Below are 12,095 nucleotides of genomic sequence, written 5' to 3' on the forward strand. Positions count from 1 at the left end.
TTCAGATTAGCAATGCTAACCACAAGGAAACACACTCTCCTGGTAGAAAGTCCATGACAGATTCAATATAGAAATTACAAGTATTAATACTAAATAATATCCCATGACTAGCAATATAATCTCCAATATCTTTGAATTATGGCCAAATAGATTCCAAATCAAACTAGTTTCTGCATTAGTAGAGGACAGGATTGTTAAATGGAAGAAGTTGCAACATCTGTATAGCTGGCTTTAAGTTTGAAAAAGTCCTTAATAAAATATTCTTCAGCAAGACCATAGGCTTCCTCCATCATTGATGGACAACCATTTCTTTTACCCATATGGTCCTGAGATTTAGTATAACAGTATAACATTTCTACTGGCATAATAATTATTGGACAAAGGTGTTATTAAGAAAACTCATAGGTAGGATTCAAATGAGTTTTCTGCTCTAATGAAATTAGTGGCAATAAGGGACATTGGCAATAGTTTGGTGTACAGATATTTTCATAGTTTGCTGTACAGATATTTCCAACTATTATAAATCTGGAATAGATAAGAATGTTATAATAAATAAATTGGCAATCAAATCTAAGCAATATCAACTACACCAGTTACACTCTATAGGATTGGAAACCAAGCTATCTTTAACTAGCTAATATCTTATCAGACATTTGAATATGTTTCAAGTTTTTGATTAGAAGTTGGATCAACACCTGATGCATCCATTTTAGGTACATGAGCATTTAGATTGCTTTTCGCCTTCCTTTGTCCATCTTTCCTTGTTTGCCTTACAATAGTGCAGAAAAATATAATGCAAAACATTTCTTAATAATGCTAGAAGATTGTGGAGACATGTTTGCTAATAATGCTCCAATGGTTCAGTGACAGGATAGAACGGCAAACAGCAACAGCATTGCTTCATGGCTGAGAGTTTTCTAAAATGACTTCTTCTGGGAAAAAAAAAATAGCTGACAGTGAACAATCCCCTTTCTATGCTGCCACATAAATGGAGGGTCTTCTCTCAAACTCCAGTGCTAGTCTTACTCTCATTTGCACCTATTCCCAGAAGATACAAGTATATAGGGCTGCAGTCCAATCTAGTTACTCTAAATAAGAGAGGTGAAATGCTCATCTGTAATTTCGCCTCCAGAATTAATTCATGATTTTGTGCTATCGGCTCACTAGGAAAGATATGACTCACCAAATGTAAATGACAGCATGCAGTATAAAACTTTGCTCAAGTTCTATCAGGTTTTAGAAATATTTTTTTCAAAAAAATATCATAGATTGAGCTGAGAATAAATACATAAATTTACTAAATTTACTAAACTTCACAGTGACATAGCCGCTGCTCATATAATGCAGACAGGTAGAAGTGCTGCAATCTGTTAAATTAGGCTTACCCAGTACAATTTCCTGTCTCCTCTGAGGCATCTTACTATATTCTGTCTCACTGTCTCCACCAAAGCTTTTCTAATATTGCTGCTCAGAAGAAACAAAAATAACACAAGAAAGACAGGAAGAAATCATTACATTCTAATTAATGTCATTCCCCAAAGCTCTGTGATTGGAGGTCTCATGGTAATCTATTCTTTATCATTAGAGCACGGGCTTGCCATCCACTCAGCTTTGCCATCTCCTGCACCTGGCATTTGTCCTGTGATTAGAGGAAATCACTAAACTAGCCTTTCTCTTTTGCTTCCTCTGGCATTTTCAACATTCAGGAAAGAAAAAATAGCTTATTAAAATGAAAACAAAAAATACACAGTATCTACATTTTGTAACCTTCCAACCTCTTAAATAATTCATAAAACTAAAGGAATGTCCAGATATAGCTCCTCATTGTATAGTACATAAAATTATCTGCCACAATGTCCTTCCTGTCAATGACTACTTCAGCTTCAACCACAACAATACACGAGCAAATAATAGATACAAACTCAAGGTAAACCGTTCCAAACTCGATTGCAGAAAATATGACTTCAGTAACAGAGTGGTCAATGCCTGGAATGCACTACCTGACTCTGTAGTTTCTTTAACCTTAAACTTTAACCTTAAACTGTCTACTGTTGACTTCACCCTATTCCTAAGAGGTTTGTAAGGGCATGCATAAGTGCACCAGCGTGCCTACCGTCCCTGTCCTAATATTCCTTTTTACTTACTCTTTTCATGTATTCAGATTATGTTTATACTTTTTTCCTGTTATCTTATATATGCTTGACAAATAAACTTATGATTATGATTGTCTAGAAGTAAATATTAAGGGGCACCTCCTTCAAAATTTCCAGTTGACTGTGCTAAAATGAATCCGAAGAACATCTTTGTAGGACTTTTTTTTTTTTTTTTACTATTACAGAATTAGATTTATCTAATTATCTCATTATTGAATGAGATTTATTAACTCAATTTCAGTATAAGTGACATTATCTTAGTTTGAAGTAATGCTAATTGAACAAGATTTATTTGAGATGCATTAAACAACCTACAATCAGTAGCAAGCTGCTGCCAGTTCGGACTGGTTTAGGTGAACTGGTAGTTGCGACGATCAGCTGACCCTGCCCACCCATCCTCGCCCTATCCTGTCCTATATTTCCTTTTTTCTGGCTCATCTGATTTGCGTGACACAGTTTATTTCTGCACCTCTGCTGTTCTACTTACCAGGGCTGCTTTAGAAGGTAAGCAGCTGAGCTTCAAATTGCTGTATTTTGAACGCTGCGTGCAAGCGCATTAGGCCTGCATGTGCATGAAGCGCACATGCACCCAAGAAACGCGCACTCACAGAGCCTGTTGTTAAACCGGTTGCAGCCCAGCACTACCTACAATGTGCCATTTCTTTGAGAACATTCAAAATGTTATGAAAACTTTTTTTGAATGAATAGATAAGCAATTGAACCATAATAACAAAATGCACATGTAAAAGCTGCTACATAGGGTAACCAAGAAATGCTTACAGCAAGAAACTAGCAGAAGTTTCCAGGAATAGATCAGATGCATTAGCAATCTTGAAGGGAGCAGTCAGAAGGGAGTTTAATTCTGGAGAGAGTACTAAAGAAAAAAGGAAAAAAAACTACAGGCGAGGGCTAGATAAAGGCCAGGCAAAGAAAATCAAAGCATAGAGAGAATTTCAGATTTGAAACAATGAACCAAAACTCAAGAGATTTTCTTTTCCTGTAAAACATTTCATATTGTACAAAATAATGGGCAGAGCCAAGCCTATCTTTAAAATATGAAATAGATTAACAGAGGCTTTGACCTCCACCTCTCTTTTTATGGCTCTTTCAACAGACCCATTCCCAATGAGGTAAAATGAAAACTGCAAACTTGAAAGATGATCGAGATTCTAATGTTCTGTATTTATGTTCTTTAAAAGACAAATCAGCAACAAAGGGGGAAAACCTTTGGTCCAGAGGTTTTCTTCCATGTGTTTTATTCTTTATACTGGAGTTAATATATGTGTACATCCCAAAATTCATAACTGACACATACATTAACCATTCCCTATGCATAATTGATGTAGTTAGAGGTTCCGTTTCTATCACTTGAAAATCAGCATTTTTTTAACTAGGAAGATACTATGTATGTGTGTATGTCATAGGAACATTTAAAGGAGCTCCAAAAGAAAATATACTTTTTCCCCAGCAGGATTACTGAAAGAAAAAATGGCTTTCTTTGAATTGTACAAAGGAGGAAAGCTGTGTGCAAATACAGAATGTTGTACCCTAGCTCAAAATTATTTTATGAATATGGGATAGTAGTTATCTTCAATTTTGATGTTCCCTAAAATCCATTTTAGTGAAAATCAGCAGAGGTATCCATTCTATGTGAGTAGTTCCAAGTTGTGGGGAGTGGGAGTGTGGATTGAGCTTGAGACTCCTACATAAACCTACTGGGTAAAGTCATATATTTGTTTGGGGTCAGATACCATTAGTATGCTGTTGAGAGCCAACTGCACTCTTTGAACCTGGGCCAAAGGTTCTGTCCCAGTGTTTCATTCAGACAAAAGGGTCTGAATGACAACAGACTTATATTCAACCTTAGCAAGACCAAGTGACCATGGATATTTTGGCCCCCAATGTTATGTAATTTTCATATTTGATATTCAATGTGGTCGCACTTTCTCATTTGGAACCAGTCCAGTCTTGTGGTTTCCTGGACTCAAAGAGAAGATGACTGTAGTAACTAGGAAAGCTTTTGTGCAGAGCCATCTTGTCTACTATTGCACCTCTTCCAGAAAAAAAAAACCCACATTCATATAGCCATCATAACCTGGCCAAAGCCTGTGTGGACTATTACAATGAGCTATATATATCGCTGTCTTCGAAAGACCACTCAAATGGTCCAGAATGCACCAGTTACAGACATTAATGGACATGCCATGGTGACACTACTGCTGTTGCTGCCAATTAGCTTCTGAGTGCAATTTGAGGTGTGGTTAGTCCCTATAAAGCCTATAGGGCCTGGCTTTGAGGGAATAGGATTGGTATCTTCCCACTGACTAAACAATATCATCTGATGGAACCCAGGAAGTGAGCTTACTCTGTCACAGAGCTTGCCTTCTATGGTAGAACAGCCTCTTCCAAATATTGTTGTGGTCTCTTTTCTTAATTATGTTTAATAATCTTTAAAAATCTGACTTTCCCTTCAGGCTTTGGACTAATATGACTGGCAGGCCTCTTTTAAGATTCTACATGTTAATATTTTTTATGTCTTCCAGATATATATCAATATTTCTTTGTTACATTTTTTCTTACTGTTTTTAATGTGTGACATTCAAAGTTTGTATGCATTTGAACAGCCTTATAGACTTATCCAATAAATAATGAATAAAATTATGAAATCAGCATCTTGAAATCACAATACAAACATGTACCTTCAAAAGGCATGTATACAAAAGGGCTAAAACTTGCAATATAAAGGTTCAAGGTTGTTTTCGTCTCTTCCCTGACTCTTCCCTATCTCTGAAAATGGAAGGAACAATATTGAAGGGCTCCATCATCTCAGAATTATTTGTTAATAATTTTGAAATTCTATCAACTGATAATTGTTCAGCCAATTTTGATCCCCCCCCCATCTTCTTACTTTTACTGAAACCACCTTTAGTAGGAAGAGGACTTTATGGAAATATTCACAAAATTATTATCCTTGAGCATGTGATGCCAATACTTAACTTGCCAGAATATATCTTGATTGCTTATTTATGTATTTATTTATTTAAATAAAGTTACTCTGTGTGGCATTAAGTGGTTTCTTTGGAAAGCACATTCTAAAAGGTAGCTTATTCAAACCTATTATCAGTATGATAGCCTGTCACAAATGCTTCATTTTGGGTTACAATATTATAAAAAACAATAGCCTTGTGATTTTTCCTGGATTTGAGAAAAATATCCTCACACAGCTCATGCACATATTATGTAACATTTAAAATGGCATCAGCTTTAATGCTATGGATCTATGCTGAATGGAAGGATTTATAAAAAGGGTATATAAATAAATGCAGCATTATGAGTAAGGAAAAAACTGCATTGAATTTATCATGTCACAAATAGTTTTCTCACCAACCACTTCTTGATGTGTTATTGGCACATCAATGGCACAGAACAATCAATCAATAGTACTATTTTAAAAGGGCATTAAAATAACCCACTAATAATGCAAATCCACCATTGAGTATAACTAAAAGACAACTAAGAGTTCAAACACATCTGTGGAAATTCACAAATTTATTTATTTCAATACAGGGACTTCAATATTTGTATTCATCTCCTAAAATTAGTATCTGACCTTCAACATTAATATTTGATCTCCGAATCAATTTTTTTTTGATACTGCTCCTTGTCATATATGCAATCAATGCACAATTTTAAAGTTAAGGCAGTATCAGACTCCAAATATATATACAATTCCCCTATCATTGAATCTAATAATCCATGCAGGTTGGATTGCACTTCCAAATTTGAGATGAGAGAAATCACAACGTGCATTAATAAATAGGTTTAATAGATAGAGTTCTCTATGCCAGTTCTGTCATTCTATCATAATAGCTGCATAATTAATAAGGAAAACATATCTTTAGTATTCTGATTTTAAAACACAGTAGAGAAATTATAGTACAAGAAGAAGAACTTCAAGACAAGACAGGTCCTGGATCCATCTAACCTAACAGTTGTTCCATCTGTAACCTATACAAAAGATTTACTGATGATTCTCCAGTAGTTTATATTTAATGACACACATCCTCAGCCTAATCTACAATGCTGTTATGATCATGAGTAAGGATGAATGTGTTGCTCAGATAATAAAAAAGGTTGGGATAAAACCTGGGTTTTATAGTACTTGCTTTTACTGAATATAAGTAGTTTTTGAATTATGATCACTGTTGGGACTGGAATTTTGGTAATTAAGCAAATTAAGTGAGACACCATGTGACCAGGCTCAATTTATGACCATTTTTACTACAATTGCTAAGGGAATTACATGGATGTTAAGCAAATCTGGCTTCTTCAACTGAATTTGTTTGTCAGAAACCCTCTGGAAATATCGCAAATCACAATCACTGACCACATGTTGCTAAAAGTGACATAAATGTGAGCATGCTGCTAAGCATTGTAACTTCAAGGATAGGTCACAAGTTACTTTTATCAAGGTTGTCATAATTTCAAAAAACAGTTTAAAGTATGATCATGAGTCAAGAATTACCTTTACTTGTCTTTATCATATTCATTCTACAGCATTAGAGTTTGTCACCCTTGGCAATTCTAATTTGTGTGGACTTCAACTCCCAGAATTTTGTTACACAAGTTAGAGCTGATATGACTGAGAAACACTGCTTTAAAAAAAGGCTGTGATGAGACATCTGCTCAACTTGATCTTTGAATTGTTTAATAATGATAACATTATGAATACATGTCTTTTACCATTATGTTTTCACTGCCTGGAGTCACTGTGTGTGAGCTGGATGGATATATAAATTTGTTTAATAAACAGACAAGCAAATAAATACATGTTTAATTGTGTTCCCGTTCTAATTTGCATTTGTATTTTATTTGGTTGCTAGCAGCTTCAAATATTTTTGTCATATGGAAAGAGGATGATACAAGTCCAGGAAATAACCAAGTCATAATTTGTTCTCATTGTAATCAGGAGCTCAGCAATTCTCCATTCTTGAAAGCAATTTTTTCCTCTTCTGTGTAACTTTTAAAAGAAATCATCATTTGAATTTTGCTACAGCCATAATCTTTCAGGAAGCAGAAACAAATTCTACAGCACACTATTGGCAGCCCTAAATCAAATGCACCAAGAAAATTAATTGCATACAGACGTTAGAAAGACAGGGAAAGAAAAGAAAGGAGGGAGATGGAGATTTTCCTACAATTTTCTCTATTTTGTTACTCATGCCTCCCATCCAAACACAGAGAAAGATGTGACAAACTTTCAGGACCTTGACTGTAAAGGAGAAGTTACACACAAGAGCAACACTTCAAGCTGACTCCTTTATCTGTCACTCAAAGCTTGCAAAGAGCAGCCATTTAGCAGCAATGTCACTGAAATTATATTATTTCATTTTTGAAGCATATAAATATTTCATTTTCTGCTCATAGTTGAGTCTTTCTTTTCTTCTCAGAGCTGACAAATGTCATTATTATTATTTTCTTTTCCTCGCAGGGAAATAGTTTTACCTCTTTTTTTTTAAAAAAAGACTCATTTAGTCCATTCAGAATAGGCATTGAACAATCTCTGTCTTTGAAGGAGATGGGGTATATCCTGCCTTCTACTGATAAAAGTGAAGAAAAGGATGCCCAGAAGCAAGGATCTGCTTTAAATTTGCTGACCACAATCCAAAGAACTCCTTTTAATGGCTCTATTGACTAACCAGAACTTAAAGTGGTTTCTAACTGATATTTCCTTCATACCAAAGGCTAGCTCTAAATGTCTGAATAACTTGCATCTGGCAAAGTCACAAATGAACTGGGAAAGTATGCTGCCTTTGACTTAGGAAATGACATATCGCCATTAGGGTTGTTAGCTACAGAAAGCCTTTGTTGTTGTTGTTGTTGTTGTTCTTTTGACTTAGTACTGACTCTGGATCATTCCCTCAACAAATTCCAGCAGTTTTCTTGACAAGATTTCAGAAGTGGTTTGACATTGCTTTCTTCCTAAGCCTGAGAGAGAGGGTGATAGACCCAAGATCACCCAGCCAGCTCCTTTGTGGCTAGGGGTGGGCTAAAACTCCTGGTTTCCCAGTTTCTAGCTTGATGCCTTAACCTCCAGACCATCCTGACAATTATAGACAACCTTAACACCGTTTGAATTTGTCTAATAACTTATTAAAAACATGACCATATCTAATGGCAGCTATTTCTATAATTGAGCTGTATGGGTATAAAATTGTGAAAATTTTCACTCATCCTGAAATTTCTGCATTATGTTTCAACAGATGACCCCAAGTTCCAATATTGTGAGGAAGGAAAAAGTCAAATTTTTCTGTTTCCTAGGATGGTGCCTCATAATTGTAGTGCAAAACTTTAAAGACTTTCTGTATAGAAACTCTTGGTTCTTATAAGTGAAAGAAACTTATAGTTTAATGCTAAAGATGTCCCTAGGGCTTGGAAAAAGCAAATCCAATGAAAATAATATGTAAGATATAAATATGAATAATGCAATTAATATGAATGGCTTCTTATTTTAATGGGGAACAGCGGCAATAGTAAGCCTTTTATATGCCATGCCCACAACTTCAGGTGCTATGTAAATGAATACATGCAGGTTAGTGATGGTGGCAGTTTATGGCCCATTAAAACTCATTATATCTTGGGGAAATATAGTCATGGTAGCAGTTTTGCAGAGGAAGAAAGAAAATAATCTTTTCACAAACTGAAAACTGCTTGAACATTCTGGGGTTATAAGGATGGCTGGATATATATTTATACTGAGATAGATAGATAGATGATAGGTAGGTAGATAGATAGATAGATAGATAATAGATAATAGATAGATAGATAATAGATAGATAGATAGATAGATAGATAGATAGATAGATAGATAGATAGATAGATATTGCCCCCCCCCATACACAAATACCTTTTCCTAACATAAAATAATTGTATGAACTCCTGTGCACAGAAAAAAAATATAGACAAGGAAATATAAAATACTTATTTATTTCATTGTGGTGGAAAGAAAAAATGTCAGTGTATCTCCCTTCTCAAGGAGATAATAATATGTTCCTCAAACGATGAGTAGAAGAAAGAAAAAATGGAACGGGATGGAATGGAATTGATCAAATTGAAAAATGGGTAGTAGAGATTAACTGAGAAGCTGTGAAGAGAATCTGTCAGAGAGGGTTTAGGCTAGGCAAAACAAAAATTGTATTCAAGGATTCTGAACAGAGAAATAAATATCCAAACACATAAGATCTAATATGTTTCTGACCTATAGTCAGTGATCTGTCTTTCTATAATTCACTAATCCTTATCACAAAACTGAGTCCAACCAAAATATTTATAACATAATTTTCTAGTTAAATATTCAAGCTCAAAGGGTTGAGAAAGGGGCTTTGCTTTAGAAAGGGTGAATTGCATAGAATAAGAAAAAGCAGAGACAAATAGAAAGAGGTGTATTTCACCCTAGTCTCAGCTCTTTTGGAGCACAGTTTAATACTATGCTGTTTAGAATAGTTTGTTCAATGACTACCAGATCTATACTGAAAATCTGTGCTGCAAAAAATCAGACAACCACTAGATGAAGTAAAGGCTCAGAATTTTTTTGCTACATTTTGCAGCATTGATCGGATAATCTTTTTTTTTAATGCCATGACTCCAATATAAACTATAGGGAAACATCAGGCTCAACAGCCATCATCTGCAGATATTTTTACTTCTTAATATTCTGGTGGATTTTTCCAATTTTAAAATCCTAATAAAATATATTTTATGCATTGTCCTGGAGAGTAGAGTATTCATATCTAGCCTTCCCAACTGGGGTTCTTTGAAACTCTAAGCTTCCACAAGTCAATAGGAGTTCCATGAAAGATTGTCATTAAACACATGCATCATTTAGTACTAGCAATAGTACTTAGACTTATATACCGCTTCATAGTGCTTTCCAGCCCTCTATAAGCGGGCTGCCAGCGAAGTCAGCCTCTTGCCCCCAACAATCTGGGTCCTCATTTTACCCACCTCAGAAGGATGGAAGGCTTAGTCAATCTTGAGCCTGGTGAGATTCAATCTGCCAAACTGCTGGCAGCCAGCAATCAGCAGAAGTAACCTGCAGTACTGCACTCTTACCACTGAGCCACCTCTTTAAAAAAAAACGATGTGTGCCTTGCAATGCTACCACTCACTGTGCTCGGAATTTTTACATACTATGGTTCAGTTATCAGCCTGCCACTTTGCTGTTGTCAATTTTGTAAAATGTGGATTGTGTACGTTAAAGGTGAATTGTATTGTAAAGTATTTTTATTATTATTATTTGCAATTTTTATGCAGGGAATTCCTGAGACCTGAAAAAAATGTTCCAGGGTAAAAATGTTGTAAAGGCTGATTTTAGTACTGAAAGGCTGACTCAAGTAATACTGTATTAGGTCTGTTACAGATCCTTTGTTTGCCAATGGAACAAAGAAATTACAGTTGTCTGCTGGAATAACTTCCTGAACCATTGGCAACTATGCATTTGCAATTTAAGCATCAAATTTGGAAATATCAGAACATCTCCTCAGTTCAAAAGAATGGCATGAAACCTACAAATATAGCATGGGCATTTTTCAAACATAGAATAAATTGACTACAGAAAGAATATCCAGCAAAGTTTGAAGGAAAGAAATCCATTTGGTTTGCAAGCTGTTTATATTGGAATGTGATGTCGTATTGCTAGCTTGTGGCAAATAATAGAACTAGGAAAAAATCATTACTGATTGTGGAGTTTGGGATTGGAGAGCGAAGGCAGCAACAAGAGTTTTTAAATCCGGAAAGGCACCAAGCATGGGAAAATAGAAATGCACAAAGCAGATAGTCCAGTGTTTCTCAATCTCAGCAATTTAGAGGATTTGTGAAACTGGGAAATTCTGGATGTTGACGCCCACAAATCTTTAAGTTGCCATGTTTGAGAAACACTAAGATAGAGGATGATTTGATATGAGACTGAAGAAAAAGAATATAGGAGATTACAAAGATAAGGAAACATTTCATACATTAATCTTTTTTTATTAAAAGTTGTGATAATAAAATGAAATGGGGAGCTGTTTTGTACCCAAGCTTCCCCTCAGCCACCATTTCCTTCTTCTCTTTTTTATGTTCTAATCTACATTCACATTTAATACACTGTACTGTGTCCATGCCAGAATAGCGAAATGTTCTTCTCAAATGGACATATCCCATCCATAAACTGTCCATTATCTAGCTTAGCACTATGAGTCATTCACTCCTCTTTATGCTTTATTAGAGGAACAAGATGCGTGAAACTGGGAAAATAGAAATATATACAATAAGAGCCCAAATACAAAATAAACAGTATTGTGTTGCTGGTGAGCATAACAATTAATAAATACAGATAAATCTAAATCTCACCAGCAATGCTGTGTGCATGGGATGTGGATTTTTGTCCTCAGTTGAACGTGTGCCATGGATTAGACTGAATTGTTCCTGGTGCTTGTTTCCTCCAAATGCTAAGGGAAGTGGAGTCCATATGTTTTTGGAGTGACAGTTGCTGGGAAGATGACCTTAAAGGACTGGGTCTCAATAAAGATTCACGTTTGGCCAATAGGTGGAGCTCAATATAAAGAACAACAATAGCAATAAAAGACATAATTATATACACAAGCTTTATGCTGGAGGCATGACAAATATTCTGTCATCTAGGGGCATTCATTAACATTACTCTCCTCAGATATTCTCACAATGACCCATACCCTTGGATATACAAGTGTCTTCCTCACCCTGGAACAACATAACATAACCACAGTTCAACTTCTACCTGCTGTATCACTTTTTGTTTTTTGCTTTAGACCATTGCCTGCCTGCCTCCCTTCTCCGATGTTCAGTAGCCTGAATATTATTAATCACCTTTTGATTTGCTTTCTATTTACTCTCTCTCTACTGTCTTTCAGCCTCTTGCATTAT

The sequence above is a fragment of the Pituophis catenifer genome, unplaced genomic scaffold (genome assembly GCF_029215685.1).
Source record: "Pituophis catenifer annectens isolate HBS135680 unplaced genomic scaffold, rPitCat1.0.hap2 SCAF_4, whole genome shotgun sequence".
Classification (NCBI taxonomy): domain Eukaryota; kingdom Metazoa; phylum Chordata; class Lepidosauria; order Squamata; family Colubridae; genus Pituophis; species Pituophis catenifer.